A 19073-nucleotide genomic window follows, 5' to 3' on the forward strand; every position below is an offset into this window, starting at 1 on the left:
GTTTTCCAGCATTTTCCTGATAAATTAGCTTTCAACTCCCCTACTCTTTTATTTACTTATTTATTTTTAGTATCACTTGGATTCCTGGATTCTTCCCCCACCCCCATGTGTTATAATCCATACCCAACCTTCTGCCTCCCCTGCTCCCATATTTACGCTTTTTGATACAAAAATTGTCCCAAATTTAGCCAGTGGGAGCCTGTTGAGCACTAAAAGCAACCTGATAAAGTAGGTGGGATTTTTGCCTACTTTATGAAGTGAGGAAATTAAAGCTCAGAAGATAAAAGTGACTTCCCCAGTCATGGAGCTAATAGCTAGTCAGCAGAAGAGGCTGTGCCTTCTCTAGTAGTTCAGATGGTAAAGCATCTGCCTGCAATACAGGAGACCTGGGTTCAATCCCTGGGTCAGGAAATGGCAACCCACTCCAGTATTCCTGCCTGGAGAATTCCATGGAGAGAAGAGCTTGGTGGGCTACAATCCATGAGATGGCAAAGAGTTGGACATGAGTGAGCAGCTAACATGCACACGTACAGATGAGGCTGAATGCAGACCCAGTTCCGACTACCTCTGAAGAGGTTCCTGCTGTCGATGCCGTCTCCCTTAAGTCTAGAAGCATAATGTAACCTGATGAAACCAAGTTAAGAAGAAAGCACAAGCGTTGTGTCATCATTGCTAATAGCAAATGATTGGAGATCACCTAAGTATACATCAGTGGGAAGCTGGTTAAATAAATGGATATGTTCACAAAAGGGAAAGCTATTAAACTACCAACAAGAATTAGGGTTTCTCTAAGTGCTGATATGCAAAGATCTCCAAGGATATTTTAAGTGAAAGAAAGATGGGTCTTCCACACCCCTCAAAAAGAAGGCTGATGCAGAAGAGTGCATGTTTTGTGAAAGAAGTAGGGGGTTAAGCAAATACATTTGAATTTGCACATAGGAATCTGGGAAGGATATAAAATAACAAAATGGTTACTGATACCAGTGCAGTAGGAGTTGGGGTGTGTGTGTGTAGTGAGATTTCTTAAAATTTACTCTTTTATTTGATGCTGGCTTTTAAATGACTCTTGAGATAAAATTCACATGAACTGTATGTATTCAGTTGTTTGTTTTAGAATGTTCACAGTCATGCAGTCATCACCAAAATTAATACTTAGAGCAGAAACAAGGCCCTGTGTTTCAAGTCTCAGTCTGGTGCCCTTCACCCGGTGGGCCTCAGAGTTATTTGGGCGTCCTGATTGGGGAAGGCATTCAGTAGCCCTTAGCTGTTATTTGGGAGCCAAATTAAAATTGACCTGTGGCATATGGGGGGCTTTCCAGGTGGCACTAGTGGTAAAGAACGTGCCTACTAATGTAGGAAACATGAGACTCGGATGCGATCCCTGGGTTGGGAAGATCCCCTGCAGGAGGGCATGGCAACCCACTCCAGTATTCTTGCCTGGAGAATCCTACAGACAGAGGAGCCTGATAGGCTACAGTCCAGAGAGTCGCAAAGAGTCCGGCATGACTGCGCGACTAACAGTAGCATTTGAACAACATTCTCTTACCTTCTCTTTTCTTCCCTTCCCTCTCCTCCACCACACAACCAAGTTTCTGACTTTTGTCTCAGAGAGCCATTTAAATTAGCCATGAGGAATGTTAATTGTTTCAGCAGACAAAGAGAAACTCCAATAAGTTTTCCTTCTAGGACTTAAGAACTCTACTTTCTAAGAGCTAACTTTGGAAGGAATGTTTCTGGTCTGGAAAATTTGGAGAGCAACCTCAAAAGGAATTCATGTCCAAGAGGAACTAGGAGTAGGTTGGGGAGCTCAGTTTACTTTGAGACAGATTGAAATAAATATGTCTGTCTGAAATAGTCATAAAGATCTATTTCTTTTTTTCATCATTTTGCTAAAAAGTTCAAACTTGAATGATCAAATTTAAGACAGACTCAGCCCAGGCACCAAAAAATAGCACCCCTCAAATCATCCTGATGAAAAAATGTGAGATCTTTGACAGGCTGCTTTGCTCATTGAGGTGGTCCTCAGTACAACGTTTGAGTTTGTCCCTTTGAAGTGGCAAAACTTCCAACATCCAGACCTCAAGATTTCAGTAGAGTGAAACCAATCCAAATTCATTGTTACTGCTGTGTAGTGTCTTTCTGTTTTGACTGTTACCTGTAATGAATTGTTTGCTCTCAGAATTCTGCATACTCTTTGCCTTTAAAGTTATCATGGCCAGAAAACTAAATGGCCTGTTTGTATGTGCAGTAAATTCCTTATTATGTAACTTTATAATCATAATACTGGCATACTTTTTTTTTTAAGTTTATGGTGTGCCAAGTGCTGTGCCAACTGCTTTCCATAAGTTATAATATTTAATTGTGGCAAAAACCACATAAGGAAACTAAGACTGTGAGAGCTTAAGCAACACGCCTAAGATCATATGAGTAGGAAGAGGCAGATCCAAGACCAGAAATCAGGACTGTCTACTGCAAAGCCTGTGCTTTTCTGCTGTGTAATACTGCCATTTGCAAATTCTTGCCTAGGCAATCCCACAGAGAGAGGCGCCTGCTGGGCTACCGGGCATGGGGTTGCAGAGTTGGACATGACTTAGCCACTAAACAACAACTGTCTTATTTACTTGATAGGTTTTTATTAAGTGCCATCACATGTCAGGCACCTTGAGAACTATAGAGATGACTGAGACTCATTCATTGTCTTTGGGAAGTTCACATTTAGTAGAGGAGATAAGACAGACAAACCTCTATACACTCACATTCACATCAACATTATTCACGATAGCTAAGAAGTGGAAGCAGCTCAATTGTCCATCAACAGATGAATGGATAAGCAAAATGTAGTATGTGGATGCAATGGAACATTGAATAATTATTCTGTGTATTCAGTCTTAAATGTATTTCAAAGCTGAATAGCCTTTGAAGGAAATTCTGAACACATGCCACAACATGGATGAACCTTGAGGACAGTTTGCTAGGTGATATAAATCAGACAGAAATGGACAAATATTGTATGATTCCACTTGAATGAGGTACCTAGAGTAATCAAACTCAGAGAGACAGAAAGTAGGATGCTTGCCAGGGGCTGGAGGAGGAAGTAATAGGGGGAGTTGTTGTTTAGTGGAGAATTTGGGTTTCACAAGATAAAAAAGTTCTGGCAATTAGCTGCACAACAGTGTGAATGTACTTAACACTGCTGAGTTGTCCACTTAAAAATGGTGAAGGTGGGGGACTTCCTTGGCAGTTCAGCGGTTAAGGCTCTGAGCTTCCACTTCGAGGGGCACAGGTTTGATCCCTCGTTGCAGAGCTAATATCCCACATGCTCTGTGGCACAGCCAAAAAAAATGGTTAAGGTGGTAAATTTTACATTGTGTGTGTTTTGCCACAATTTAAAAAGTCAAGCAGATACCCCCCGCTGCTATATTAATTAGTGAGAGAGGAAGGGCTAATGACATCATCGGAATCAGAGACAGCTTTTTAGACAAGCTGTAACTAGCTGGGTGGTAGAAGATGGGTAATTTGTGCGGCAGATTTGGGAAGCAAGGGCAACCACAGTGAAAGGAACTGTGAGCAACATTATAGAGGCTATTTGGCTTTAAGGTCTACTTCCAGCAAGCAACAAATTCCAAGTACATAGCCGTGTAATTATGGGTGATCCAGCCACCTTCTACGCAGGCAGAGATTTAAATACAAAGTCTGAACCAGGTTCTTGCGGTGTGCTGGACAGGGACTCCTTCATGATTCATTGAGTAAACATTTGTTTGGCACACCGCTGCTTCTGTGCATGGCACTTTATGTGTCTTGGCAGGTTCTATACCCCCAACAGCTCTGGAGTTATTAGTAGCCCCAATTAACAGATGAGGCCATTGTGACTCAGAGAGATAAAGTAATTTATCCAAAATCACATGACAGAGGTAGCCGAAGACTTCACCTGGGAAGCCACCAGGCTACACCGCCTCCCCTTGGGAGTGAGTGTGAAGTGATGTCTATCTTTGAGCTCACAGTCAAAGTGGCGTGTGACTGCTGCCACTTCTCATCTTCTCGCTGATTCTGAGGCCACCTGGCCTGAATCTTCTTGCAGCTCTGAGCCTCAGGTTCCTTATCTGTAAGATGAAGACCTTGTATTAGACCAGGTGATTTCTAAACTTTCTCCCAGATCTTTGTTGTTGTTCAGTCACTCGGTCGTGTCCGACTGTTTGTAACTACTGGACTGCAACATGCCTGCTTCCCTGTCCTTCACCATCTCCCAGAGTTTGCTCAGACTCATGTCCATTGATGCCATTCAACCATCTAGAAACCCTATTTATTTATTCATCCATCTGATACACCTCCAGTATTAATTCAACATTTATTACACACCAGGTACTGTGTTGGTAGGTACTGGTAACTGAGATATGGCAGAACACTGTTCTTGCCTGAAAGGAGATTGTAGGGTAGTGAAGAAAGCGTGAAATAGACAGTTATTGTGTAGTATAGTCAAAGCACTGGTAGTGGTGTATATGAAAGTCTGGTGTATAGAGGACAGGTATGACCCTGACTTGGATATTAGCATGTCAAGAGGAAATGGTCCCAAAGACCCGGAAGATAATGAAGAACTCCACAAGAAACTCATCCTTGCTGTTGTCCCTATGTTCATAGGCACACTACACATTGATGGAACTGTATAAAGCTTTGGTGAACTCAGAACTCTTCATTTTAAGCCTTATGGAATGTTAGTTGAACTTGACTATTGTTAAGTTGTTAGGTGCAGCCGTGTGCCAAATATCCATAAGGTTTGGATTCTCTTTCGAGTTGGAGAAAGATGATAAGGTTGCAGGGTTTTTTGTTTGTTTGTTTGTTAAGGGAATTTAGGAAGCATGAAGTAGACTAGTAAGAGACCCAAGGGTCTAGAGTTATTTGAGATGTTCACAGCCAAAATCACAGATGGTTATATTTCAGAGAGACTAGCAAAACAGCCAAGATATACATGATTCTCTCAAGACTACTGCCTAGTGAATTTCTAAGAATTAGAATGATCAAGTATTAACATTACAATAATAAGGAATTGAAGTAAGGATTGAGAGGGTGCACAAAAAGAGAGCTCACATTTATTGAGTGGCTCCTGTATACTAGGTGGTGTGCTATGCCCTTTACATTTATAATTTTTCTTCATCCCCCTCCAAATCCTGTAAGGTCAGTGTTGTATCCTCTACAGATATTGAAACTGAGGCTCAAAGAGGTTGCGAGTTGTTTAAGATCACAGCTAACAAGACATTGAGCGCTGGTTCAAGCCCAAGTTTGTTCAGATCAAGGCCATTGCCCCTCCCCTATTCCATATTCATCAGGATCTTGGATTTTCTCTCTTGGGAAGTGCACCAGGATGAAGGCCCTTCCTCTTATCCTTGTTGCCTGGGAGGTAGTGATATTCAGGAGAGGCCCACTCTTCAAGTTTTCCAACACCCCAAAGGACAGGTCCTCCGATTTCCCGTGTCTTCTTTCCAAGGTGGTGGTGGGATAAATGGCTCTTGTGTGTGTGCTCAGTCGCTGAGTCATGTCCACCTCTTTGCAACCCTATGGACTGTAGCCTGCTAGGCGCCTCTTTCCATGGAATTCTCTGGGCAAGAATACTGGAGTGGGCTGCCATTCCCTTTTCCAGGGGATCTTCCCGAGCCAGGAATCGAACTTGCATCTCTTGTATCACCTGCATTGGCAGGCAGATTCTTTACCACTAGGCCACCTGATTTTTTTTTTTTTTTCCTCCTTCCCAGGTAATATGTGAGTGTTTGATCTTGGCAATTTGCCTCTCAGAGGTAGCTCATGAACTGTCTAAGGCCAGCTGAGTTTATGTATTTGATCCTCTCTCCCATCCCAGCAAAGGGTAAGTTCAGTTCCTTTGCCCCAGATTCTATCTTTAGGATCCTGAGAGAGCTTGTGGCCTGTTTCTCAGAGGCTTCCGACTCTGAGGTTCTGCCAGGGTCACACAGAGGCCTTAGCACTCCTAATCCCGGGCCCTAGACTCCTTCTCTCAGGGCCTGCCTGTGGGCACAAGCTATGGTATCTTGTCAGAGAGTATTTTCCCAGCTGAGTTCGGAGGCAGACCAGGCATTTATCCCAGGCCCTTTAACCACCCCCACCCCCCACCTGCAGAAAGTTCCCACATGTGGCTGCACGAAGCAAAGAAAACCACCCTCCAAGTGGGTTGATGGATCTTACGGCATTGGGAAAAGTCTCCTCCAGCTGGGCCCTCTCTGCCCCGGCGTTCCATCGTTTGGGGGACAACGAAATGGACAGCGGATGTGGGGTCAGGAAATGGGAGCTCAAGTCTTGGCCCAAACCACAAATCCTGGGGCTCTGAGCACTTGACCTGGCTGAGCCTGTGTTCTTAGCTGTAAATAAAGAACTGATGACAATCCCAGTTTCCTACTGTCCTGTGAGAGTCAGACCACTTGACGTGTAGTGCAAAAGTGCTCTGTAACTAGCCCCTAGAATGCATTACAGACGTCAGTGCTTGTTATAAATCTTGGCTCATTGAGAGACATTTCTCGAAACTGAGCAGGATGCGTGCTCTGTCATCGCTGACTCCCAGTTCAGGCAAAACTTTTCCTTGCTGATGGAGGCATCCATCGCATCACTCTTCTGTTTATTTTTGTAATCTTTTCATTTATAGTCTTATAAATGCTCCCGTAAGCTTTGTTGAGTCTTGAATATTTGTTCTTGAAAACTCTGATCAGCCTTGTACTCTCATACTCAGAGCACTGTGGCTCAGGGTAGTTATCTGACTTCTCAGAGTTGCTTGTGGACCCATTTCCCAATAAATCTGGGGACAGCAGGGCTGACTCTGTGTGATAAGTGAGGTTTATCTTGCTTGCTAGGATTCTAGGTGGGTGAGAACTCATGAGTGTATATACCCTAAGGCATGGCTATTACAACTTAATAGTGCTTATGGTAGTAAAAGGAGATTAGAGAGAGGATCTCACTCTAAGTGGCTTATGAGTTTAGAGCTGGAAGCTCTTGGACACTGAAAAGAGTCTTGTGATTTGCCATTAGTTTGTTGGACTTATTACTCTGTTCTGAGCGATTTTCTAGTGTTCCCTAGACACTTAGGGACTGTTGCTTACTTTTATCTTTTTGCCATTTCAGATGATTGCAGTTCATTTCCCAGAACTCTTCAAGTTGTAAAGGAAAGACTTTCAGCTCAAACTACTTTGGGTGAAGAGGGAATTTATGGGAAGAATAGTGGGGTGTTTCATGTAACCATGGGAGGGATGGGTATACCTGGAACCAAGGAAGATTAAAGCAGATAATTGCCCTAGTAATCCCCCCAAATATCAGTGCTTAACACAAATGAAGTTTATTTCTTGTTAATTCACCAGTTCAACATAGTTTTTCCTAGTTAGCATGCTTCAGGGACCCAGGCTTCTGCCATCGTGTAGTTCCCTTCTCCTCTAGGTATCTCAGAGTGTTCTCCTTTTAATCTGCAGATGGAGAAGAAGCTTGGAGGATCTCACATGGCAAGGTTTTCATGGGCCAGGTCTGGAAGCAGTTTATATTACTTCTGGCCTCATTCCATCCATTATTACTCAGTACATGACCCCACCTAATGGTAAAGGAGGCTGAGAAATAAGGCCTGAGAAGAAAAAGAAATGGGTTTGGTGAGCATGTAGCTGTTATGAGCCACACACAGGCACTCAAATGATGTCAAGGCTCTGTCTCTTGCCTTTGATTCTCTCTTGCATGGCAGGGAGCATGGCCAGGGATTGCTCCTGAACTATAAATCTCACGGTGGCTAACACCAGAGACAAACTGGGCTACACTCCCATTGGATGTCTGCGTGTACCCTCAGTTGCTAAGTTGGATCCAATTCTTTGTGACACAGTGAACTGTAGCCCACCAGGCGCCTCTGTCCATGGGATTTCCCTGGCAAAAATACCGGAGTGGGTTGCCATTTCCTCCTCCCCCAGGGGATCTTCCCAACTCAGGGATCAACCCATGTCTCCTGCATTGGCAGGCATATTCTTTACCCCTGAGCCACCAGGGAAGCCTCTACACTCTCATTGGCTCCAAGTGAAAAAATCTTAGAGTGATGATTGACTCACTATGAATCCTGGGACCACCCCTGGACCAATCAGTGGTGGGCAGAAGGACATTTATCTAGCGTAGACTGGCCTGTGGGCTGCTTTTAGAGAAGGGGCAACCATTGTGAGCGAAATAGCCACTCCGCCTGTGCTCTGCTGTTGCTCACTTGTGTCCGACCCACTGCGACCCCATGGATTGTAGCCCACCAGGCTCCTCTGTCCATGGGGATTCTCCAGGCAAGAATTCTCCAGGGGATCTTCCCACCTTTAGGATCAAACCCAGGTCTCCCACACTGCAGAGAGATTCTTTACCATCTGAGCCACGAGGGAAGCCCAAGAATACTGGAGTGGGCAGCCTATCCCTTCTCCAGGGGATCATCCCGGCCCAGGAATCGAACCGGGGTCTCCTGCGTTGCAGGTGAATTCTTTACCAGCTGAGCTACCAGGGAAGCCCCTAAAAAGCCCAGCCTCTCTTATTGTTTCTACTCTTGTGGAAAATTCAGTGCAATGTTATGATTGTCTTTCCAACCCTTCTTACTACAGCTATATCAAACGGTTATATTTCACTAAACCTATGACACCACTATTTTTAAAAAATATATTTTAATTTTAATTTTTAATTTTTGTTTATTTTGGCTGTGCTGGGTCTTTGTTGCCGTGCGTGGGCTTTTCCTAGTTGCAGCACATGGGCTTCTCTAGCTCTGGTGCACAAGTTTAGTTGCCCCATAGCCTGTGAGATCCTAGTTCCCTGACCTGGGATCACACCCAAGTCCCCTGCATTGCAAAGCAGATTCTCAACCATTGGACTGGCATTATTTTTAACATGTCAGACTTTCCTGTGTACCACTGAGAAAGGAAGGAAGAGAAAGTTCCAAATAAACTATAACACAATGCCAAGTTGCCATCCATTGCAAAATGCATCCTGATTTATAAGCTGCCAGAAGGTAAGAAAACATGTTTTAGAACTGGAAAAGGTGATACTTACTATGCCACAACCAAACTCTATATTTTCATGCCCTAGTACCACTGCTTTTTTATTTCTTTCATCCATTCATTCTAAAAATGTTTATAGGACAGGTAACAATGAATAAGACAGATTCAGTTTCTGCTCTCTTAATACCTACTGCGTCTCTTGCTTTTCCATCTGGGTGTTATGAAGTACCTGCTAGGTGCTAGGCAGTCTCTTGGGTACTGAGGACTCAAGAAGGAATATGATGGGGTCCTTGTCTTCAAGGGACTTATAGTCTAGGGTAGTAGAAGCAGTGACGTGTGAGGAGAGTAAACACATTGAGTAAATAAAAGGTCATAGGTCCTGTTATTAACATCCATATGGGGTCCAGTGGGTCCACAGAGTAAAGGAAATAATTATTAATGCTTTAAGGAGTAAGAATGGTTGTACCATGTTTATAAGATGCTTTGTTGTTGTTGTTCAGTCATTAAGTCATGTCCGACTCTTAGCGACCCCATGAACTGCAGCACGCCAGGTTTCCCTGTCCTTCACCATCTCCCTGAGTTTGCCAAACTCATGTCCATGGTGTCGATGATGTCATCCAACCATCTCATCTTCTGTTGGCCCCTTCTCCTGCTGCCCTCAATCTTTCCCAACTTTAGATTCTTTTCTAATGAGTCGGCTCTTTGCTTCTGGTGGCCAAAATATTGGAACTTCAGCTTTAGCATCACTCCTTCCAGTGAATGTCAGGGTTGATTTCCTATAGGATTGACTGGTTTGATCTCCCTGCAGTCCAATGGACTCTCAAGAGTCTTCAACACCACAGTTCAAAAGCATCAATTCTTCAGTGCTTAGCTTTCTTTATGGTCCAAGTTTCACATCCGTACATGACTACTGGAAAGACCACAGCTTTGACTATACAGACCTTTGTTGGCAAAGTGATGTCTCTACTTTTTAATATGCTGTCTAGGTTTGTCATAGCTTTTCTTCTAAGGAGTAAACATCTTTTAATTTTGTGGTTGCATACACCATCCACAGTGATTTTGGAGCCCAAGCAATAGTCTGTCACTGTTTCCACTGTTTCCCCATCTATTTGCCATGAAGTGATGAGACTGGATGCCATGATCTTCATTTTCTGAATGTTAAGTTTTAAGACAGCATTTTCACTCTCCTCTTGCACCTTCATCAAAAGGCTCTTTAGTTCTCCTTTCTGCCATTAGAGTGGTATCATCTGCATATCGGAGGTTGCTGATATTTCTCCCGGCAATCTTGATTCCAGCTGTGATTCATCCAGCCTGGATGATGTAAGATGATTGTGCACTGTTAAAAGAATAAGCCATAGTGTATTTTGAGCATTAATATGCATTTTTCCATATACAGTTTTCCCCAAACATACTTGATAATAATGTCTGAGTAGTCCATTGTGTTTTCTAACACCTACTTGAATCACCTTAAACTTCCTATGAAATGTCACATTCAAAAGGCACATGTGGGAGACTTCCCTGGTGGTTCAGTGGTTAAGACTCTACACTTCCAGTATAGGGGTCCGGGTTCAAGAACTAAGGTCCTTCATGCTTCAATTAAGACCTGGCACAACCAAATAGACAAATATGTTTTTAAAAAGGCACATGTGGGTCTCTTTTCTTTATGAAAATATTAATGAATAGCCTGCAAAATCTTTTATAGAGACAAAATCAGTAGATATTAGATTTATCTTATGTTGGAGGGAGTCTGCATTTCTGTACATTAATTACCTAGATGCTTTCCAGGGATTTTTTTTTTTTAAACCAAGTGATGATTTTCTTTTGGCCCTAGTGGATGGTCTGGATCTACTTTGGATCCCATGCTCAGCAGGGAGAAGAGCCAGGAATAGGTACTGTGCTGGGTCCCCCAGCAGGGGTTACAATGATGGCATTTGCTGAAAATATAGATGAGGCTGTTTGCTCCTGGAATCAGAGAACAGTCATTGCAGGATTCCTCCCTAGGGGCCGGGGGGAACTCAGCTCCAATAATATAATCTGAGGTGTTGGATTCTTAACCTTTCAAGTGAAGATGCCAGCCGAGATTAAACCCATTTTTAATGGTTGAGAAACCCATGAGAATAACAAGACTCTGAGAAGGAATGGGTTTTTTTTTTTTTCAAGTTCATGCAGAGGTTGGCAGAGGGTCAGTGTCTGTCTGTCTGTCTGTCTTGGCTATTGGAAAAAGCTTACCTAGCAAGTCAGGAAAAGAATCCAAATTTAAGCTGTTCTTCTGTCCTTCGGTCTCTGGAAATAAGCTTTGAGATATACAGGTTGTTTTGTTGTTGTCGTCAAGCTTCCAGCTCAGTATATATTGGGGGCATGGGGCTGGGGGGCTGGGGGTGGGAGTGAGGTGTATGAGTCCATCGCGTCATTGGGTGTGGGGGTCCTTTAGATTTCTCGGCCAGTGGGGAGAAGGGAGAGCTCCAACCGGCTTCTTTAGGGGAGAGTGGAGAGGGCAGAAACCCCAGATCAGCTGGGTGATTCCTATGGCTCAGTCTGATGAAGGGGGTGGTGGTTGGCACGTGCTGCACATGTGCTGAGGGTGCTCAACTGAGGGAATCATAGAAAAGCGCCCCCAGGCCCATTCAGGATGCCCTCTGTCAGCATCCAGAAACAGGAAGAGTGAAGTTAAGGTAGGAGAAAAAGAAAACCCAGAGACCTGTACTTCGAAATCACCAAGAGGTATATGCCCAGGAGTGATTTATGGATGTACAGAGAAGGAACATTAAAAGAATAATTGCTGGCTGTTTATTTTGGAAATGTACGTGCAGAGAGCAGGGGGCAGGTTTTATTGTCTCTGTTAGCTTGCTTCAACTTCCATTAGTGTTAATAGGGTCATATATTCTAGGCTTTCCTTGGCTTGCTGCCCTGACATAAATGTTTGAATTCCTTGTTTTGGTATTATGTATCCTTAACAAGAGAGGGAAAGAGAAACAGAATGTGGTGAGCTAAATTCTTCTGTGTGCCTTATTTGGGGTGGGATTTCCTCTCTTGGGTCCACGGCTATTAAGATTATCTGTTGAGATGATCTGTGTTTTGATAGCTACTTCTTGATAGCTTTATCATTTATCCAAGGGGTTTGTGCAGGGGATGGCTAAGTGTGTTTTTTATTTGGTGAAGCCAGCTGAGTCTTAATCCTGGTTATCTGAGCTCAGGGTCCATTTTGGTGCCACTGTCATCCCAAGAGCCTGTGGAGCTGCTGCTCCGTCCCCTTGTTGTGGCAAGCGGATGCTGGGGACATCTATTAGGGCTTCATTTGATACACATTGACCCAATTTACCCTCTTGGTGGGGGATTTAGTTCTTAGGGTTACTGATGCAGAATCCATTTATTCAGTTAGACAAATGACAATTGACCTCCCGCTGTGTGTACTGGTTGAGACTTGGGAATGCTTGGTGCACGGAGCCAGAATGGGGCTGATCAAGCAGAATGAGAATGCAAAAATGTCCAGTTTTAAAGGACCTTGTGTGTGTGTGTGTGAGTCACATCTAATCCAGAGTCAGCAAGCTTTTTTCTGTAAAGGGCCAGAATGTAAACATACTAGGTGTAGAGAACCACATAGACTTAGGGGTTCTCTGATGCATGTTATTCTTTATTTGCTTTTATAACCCTTTAAAAAATGTAAAAATCACCCTAAACTGGAGGGGACCATGAGCTGAGCTGGGTTTGGCCCAGGAGCCATAGTTTGCCAACCTGTGATCTAATCCTCATTTTATCAGAGAGGAAACTGAGGAACTTCCATGGTGATCCAGTGGTTAAGAATTCACCTTGCAATGCAGAGGATTTGAGTTTGGTGCCTGGTTGGGGAACTAAGATCCCATGTGCCTCTGGGCAGTTAAAGCCCTTGTGCCACAGCTAGAGAGCCTGAGAGGAAAGATCAGGTATGTTGCAACTAACACCCAATGCAAAGAAATAATAATAATAAACAACTTTTTTAAAAAGAGGAAACTGAAGTGATCCTCCCTCTCCCCTGCTACCCCAGGTCACACAGTTATTTCTTGACTCTACTGGATCGGTGACCCTCTGTGAAGGATCCTGAGAGGTTTAGGCCCGCATCTCAAAATGCCTAGTCACTTTGCCAATGTATGGTTTCGTTCCTGAGGGCAGTATGAATTTTAGTTAATTATTAAGTCATTAGGCATCTGCCACGTTACAGGCACTGGGTTGGGACTGAGGATGCAAAGTTAGCATGACAAAGTCTCAGCAGGCAATCAGCTTAGTTGCTGACACAGGCAGATAAGATGGCAGGGTGGGGAGTGGCATACGGGACAAATTGAGGTGCCCTGGGAGCACATGAAGGCCATCTTCCTTCAGTATTGTGCGAGCGAATGAATGAATCTGCTCATTCATTGCACTTCTGCCACTTGTATTTTGAAAGCCAAATCTGCCTGCAATGCAGGAGACTGGGTTTCCATCCCTGCATCGGGATGATTCCCCTGGAGGAGGGCATGGCAACCCACTCCAGTATTCTTGCCTGGAGAATCCCATGGACAGAGGAGCGTGGCGGGCTACAACAGTTCATGAGGTCTCAGAAGAGTCTGACACGACTGAGTGACTAACACTTTCCCTTTCACCCAGCCTAAAGGAAGAGAACAGTGACCTGGCTTTCCCTGGACCTGCCTGTTTTTCCTTTTTGGGGACTCATTCCTATCCACATTCCAAATGTGCATAGGTAGGCTAAGTGATTAAAGGAACAGAAGTGAAAAAAGATTCAGTCACCAGAGAAAGGTGGTTTATTTGACCGTTGTTTTTATCTAAGCAGTGATACTGAGGCACATACGAAATCATATAAGATCAATCATAGAGTCTAAATTTTTTCTTAATATATTTAAAAATTTATTTGTTGTGTATTTGGCTGGGTCAGGTTGTAGTGGCGGCATACAGAATCTTTGTTGCACTATGCAGTGCGTGGGGTCTCTAATTGTGGCTTTTGGGCTTAGTTGCTCCAAGGCGTGTGGAATGTTGGTTCCCTGACTAGGGATCAAACCCACATTCTCTGTATTGAAAGGCCGATTCTTAACCACTGGGCCATTAGGGAAGTCCCATAGAGCCGTTTAATATTCTAGAGCTGGAAGGAATTTTAGAGATCCCTTAGCTATACCCTTTCATTTCACAGATAAAGACCCAGAGATGTTAAATTTCTTACTCCAGGTCAAAGCTGATTATAATCTCAAGGTCATAATAGACCCAAAAAGATGTATAATGCAACTATTGAGATAATAATAAAGAATAGTAATCATAGCCAGCATTTATCGAAAGTTTATTGTCATGTGTAGTAATTTATTATATATGGGGTTTCCTTGTGGCTCAGAGAGTAAAAAAATCTGCCTGCAATACAGGAGACCCAGGTTCGATCCCTGGATTGGGAAGATCCCCTGGAGAAGGAAATGGCAACCCACTCCAGTGTTCTTGCCTAGAGAATTCCATGGACAGAGGAGCCTGGTGGGCTACGATCCATGGGGTTGCAAAGAGTCAAATACGACAGAGCAACTAACACACATAGTAATACGTATTATCCGATTTGATTCTGACAATAACTCAATATAAGAGGTATGGTTATCATTCCTACTTTATAGCTCAGGGAACTAAGCTTGGAGAGATTAAATAAAATTTTCCCAAAGTCACCCAGCCGAGTAGAAGAGCCTGGATTCATGTCCAAACTCAAGTGACTAACCTGTTCAGAGCTCTCTGCTCCAGCCTAAGTGTTTGTACTGTGCATCTCTGTTGGCTTATGAACTTCTCGTGGGAAGGGACTAGGGACCATATCCCCTTCATCTGTGTTTCCCCACCCTATGTTTGGCATGCAAAAGTTCCTCAATAGATGTTTTCTCAATGAATGAATCAATGAGCGTATCAATCAATCTATGCTTTAAGCAGTTAACACTTTCAGTAACGAGTGAGTGGGGTCTCAGTGGCTGATCCAGACCTGTGCCCAGGTCAGCTGCTGTCTAGTCCTTCTACCAGACAGATACACTTATCTGCAGATGTGGGCCAGGAAAGCCTGTCGTTCAGCAGCTGTCTTCACAGTGTTGATGAACAATTTTGAGAATTAATGTGCACAGAATTCTCTTTGAACATAAAAGTTCCCTTGAAAACATGATAGCCTGGTGGTTTTTCTGGATCAAGTTTGTGGAACCATTGGAAGTTTCTTCCTGTATGTGGTCCCTTCTTCGTTTTGCACAACCACTTGAACCTAAAGTTCTAGTTTCAAACTGTAGTCTGAGACATCCTGGGGATTGTGGGCTAGAGAACTGAGGGACTGTATAAGAAAAAGTGGGCATGGATTTGGCTTTGAGTCAAATAAATGCCTTAACAAATATTTCTGCTGCATTGAACATTCAGTTTTGATGGATGAGAACACCCAACTCATTAGAGGTACAGTACCTTGAGACATTTTCTTTCCTCTCTTATATAAATTGAATGTTTTTTTCACCTGACAGTCGAAGTCCTAGGAATGCTTGATTGGAGCTTTTTGAAGTCAAAGAAATTTTAATAGATTTGTAGAGATTATTCTAAAAAATTAATCGCTCCACCTAGATTACTTTTTTTTAAATATGAGGAACAGTGCAGGCTTTGTTTGCTGTTCATTGTTAAGCAGACTTAAGGCACAGGAAAGCCAAGGTCCTTGAATTTCAGCTCAGAAAACCATATTCTTTGAACCTAGGCCCTTGGGTTGGTTCATATAAGTCAATACACAGCGTTAATAATTGCTGCATATCACTTGGAGGGAAATTCAAATTAAATAATGGAGGCTTTCATCCAATTGTGAAAAAACAGATTTCCGCTCTATTGGTAAGAATCTTGAGGGATTTTCATGGAGAAGAGATGTAATACAAGATACTCTTCTCATTTGTAGGCGTTGGAGAAATCCCTTAAAATAGAGAAACACATGAATATTTGTTTTCTAACACAAAATAATTCAAAGACCTGCCCATGTTTCTTGCCAAAGCTTTTTCTCTTTTCATACTCTAGCCAGCTTGCCACAGTTATTATTTTTTTTTTTCCTGATTATATCAGGGAGAAAACCTCAGTGATTGCTTGCTACGTTTAAACATTTCTTATCTATGAATGAGTCTTTCTTTGAACTCTACTAGAGTATACCTCTGGTTTACTGTACTTTCTGTTCTGCCTCCCTTTTCAGCAACAATTGTGCTCAGTCGCTTGGTCATGTCTCTTTCCGACCCTATGGACTGCAGCCCACCAGGGCTACAGTCCCCTGGTGGCAAAGAGTCAGACACAGCTGAAGCGACTTAGCATGCCTGCAGACATGCATGCATGGACTGCAGCCCGCCACGCTCCTCTCCCTTGGGATTTTTCAGGCAAGAATACTGGAGTGGTTGCCATTTCCTTCTCCAGGGGATCTTCCTCACTCAGGGACTGAACCCGTATCTCCTGTGTCTCCCGCATTGCGGGCAGATTCTTTACCTGCTAAGTCATAGGGGAAGCCTCAGAAACAGTAGTCTTTATCAGTACAAAGGGGTGGGTGGGGGTAGAATGGAAAAAAGGGTTGAGAAGGATCTGTTCACTACTAGGTGGTATGCTGGGCTCCCAGATAAATACTCAGCATCACCATGTTCTGGAGATAGGTGGGTTATTTTTCTTTCTAACTGTATATTTTGAAAAATCTCAAATGAACAGATTAGTGCAAAGAACATTAAAGAAAACTCTTAGGTTTACTATTAACATTTTGCCACATTTGCTTTCTATATGTACACAGATTTATGTTGGGGGGGGGCAGACATCATCATACTCGGTTTCTAAATATGTCAGCATTTATCACCTACGTGTAAGGACAACCTTCTGTGTAACTACAATACCACTATCATGCCCTGGAAACTTACATTGATTGCATATTGTCTAATATATAGTCTATATTTAAATCTTACTTTCGATCAGTTACCTTTCACTGCATAATAAATCCTACCAAAATTTTGTGGCTTCACACAACCCCTATTTATTAATGCTCATAATTCTGTGGGTCAGCTGAGTGCTTCTTCTAATGTGGATCAAGCTCAGCTGACCTTGACTGGCCCCCTCAACACTTGTAGTCTGTGCTGGATCCACTAGGTGCTGGCTGGGTCGCTGATCCAGAGGGTCTCTCAGCTTCCAGTAGTACAGCCCAGACTTACCCACTGCACACAGGCAGAGTCTGAGAGAGAGTGGAAGTGTGCAAAGCCTTCTCAGGCTCACACTTGGAGCTGGCACAGCGTAACTTTTGTTGCAGTCTTTTTGCCAAAGCAAGTCACAAGCTCCTTTTGAAGGGAGACGCTGCAAAGTCATTTTGCTCAAGGGCATGAGCAAGTGCAGGCATTTTTGCAAACAATCTATCCTACCCCTATTGTCCAGATAACATGAATAACATTAATTTTATAATGTTGATGACAGTTATTATTTTTAATTCTAGGAGCTAATCAAGGACTGTCCGTTAAATTTAGGTATGTGTCTTTAGTCTTTCTCTCTCTTTTTAAGTCTCTTTTAATCTACAAGTCTCCTTCTCTTTTATTGTGTTTTATGACATAGATATTTTTAAGATACCAGGCCTGTTTTCTTAAAAATATCTCACAATCTGAGTTTATCTAAGTATTTCTCCATGATTATATTTAAGTTAGTCATTTTGGGCAAGAATTCTAAATCGCTGATGTCGTGTACTTCGCATTGCTTCCCAAGAGGAGACGTGTAATGTTAGTTTATCCCATTACTGGTGATGTTCAGTGTAATCACTTGGTTAAGGTAGGGTCTGCAAGATTTTACAGTCTTAAAGGTGCATTTCCTGTAGGTAGATTTGTATTAAGTCTGAACATCTGGTACTAAAGTTCTTCCAGTCACATCAACATATATTTATTAGATACTTATTGTGTATCTAGTCTTGATTTTAGTACTATGGCAGATCTAAAAGAATAGTAAGGAATGTTGCCTGTCAGAAGGAATGTATAGTTTGAGACTGAGTTACTCTTTTAAAAACTGAACCGAGTACAGGAGTAATAATTCTAAGTTAATGATTGGTTTATAAAAGCTTTTTATTAATGTATAATATGCATAGAGAAAAAGTGAAAGTTTCTCAGTCATGTCCAACTCTTTGCAACCCTGTGAACTGTAGCCTGCCAGGCTCCTTGGTGCATGGGATTTTCCAAGCAAGAATACTGGAGTGGGTTGCTATTCCCTTCTCCAGGGGATCTTCCTGACCCAGGGATTGAACCCGTGTCTCCTGCCTTGCAGGATTCTTTACAGTCTTAGCCACCAGGGAAGCCCACATATAGAGAAGGGCATGTATAAGCATATAGCTTGATGAAGTTTTCAAAGTGAACACATCAGAATAACAGTACCCAGATTAAGAAACTGAATATAAGCACGTCTCAATAAGCCTGTTTTTTTTTAACCATATAGAACTGATATCTAAATGATGTTTGTCTTTTTCAATACCAATTTTTGAGTGGCTCAAGAAAATCGGTATCATTTTGCTGTTGATTTCAGAATGGTGTTATAGAACTTGATCGCTCTGTACTCGTCCAACTTGATGAGAGTCTCTTTCCTAATGTCTGTAGAGCAGTCTCTCCTCCTTGATTCCTGTCCCAGAGCAGAAGGTGACTTCTCCTTCCCCACGGGTAGCCTTTCCCTATGCATTCTGTCCCTCCTCTTTGTCTCCCTTGGGTCTAGTCCTCTTGCTGTTTCTTACTTCCATCTCCTCCACCTACCTTTTGTCTTCAGTTTCTCCTTTCCTTTGGCTCCTGATTCTCCTCATCAGGCTGTTATTCTCTCCCTTTCCTTTTTTTTTCTCCCCAATATTTATTTATTTATTTGGCTGCTGCAGGGCTTAATTTCGGCACATGGGGATCTTTGATCGTAGCTGCAGTTTGTGGAATCTAGTTCTCTGACCTGCGATCGAAGTTAAACCGCCCCTCTGTTGGCAGTGGGGAGTCTTAGCCACTGGACAACCAGGGAAGTCACTTTCCCTCTCTTTTTAATCCCCAAGCTTATTAAAAGATGGGGCTTCTCTGGTGGCTTAGACAATAAAGAAGCCACCTGCAATGCAGGAGACCCCAGTTCGATTCC

General features: G+C 43.0%; 1 protein-coding gene across 2 annotated transcripts in view; it reads left to right on the forward strand.

The window, feature by feature from the left end:
• The window catches only part of RAB30 (RAB30, member RAS oncogene family), a 98474-nt gene that overhangs the window by 10612 nt on the left and 68789 nt on the right, over positions 1-19073 (forward strand). Inside the window, exon 2 of one of the 2 annotated variants that reach the window (XM_070457216.1) lies at positions 5745-5854. The exons of the other annotated variant lie outside the window; for it this stretch is intronic. The gene's annotated coding sequence lies outside the window, so the exon portion shown is untranslated. The remainder of the gene's footprint in view (positions 1-5744; positions 5855-19073) is intronic. 2 annotated transcript variants of the gene reach the window in all.

This window comes from Odocoileus virginianus, chromosome 28 (genome assembly GCF_023699985.2).
Source record: "Odocoileus virginianus isolate 20LAN1187 ecotype Illinois chromosome 28, Ovbor_1.2, whole genome shotgun sequence".
NCBI lineage: Eukaryota > Metazoa > Chordata > Mammalia > Artiodactyla > Cervidae > Odocoileus > Odocoileus virginianus.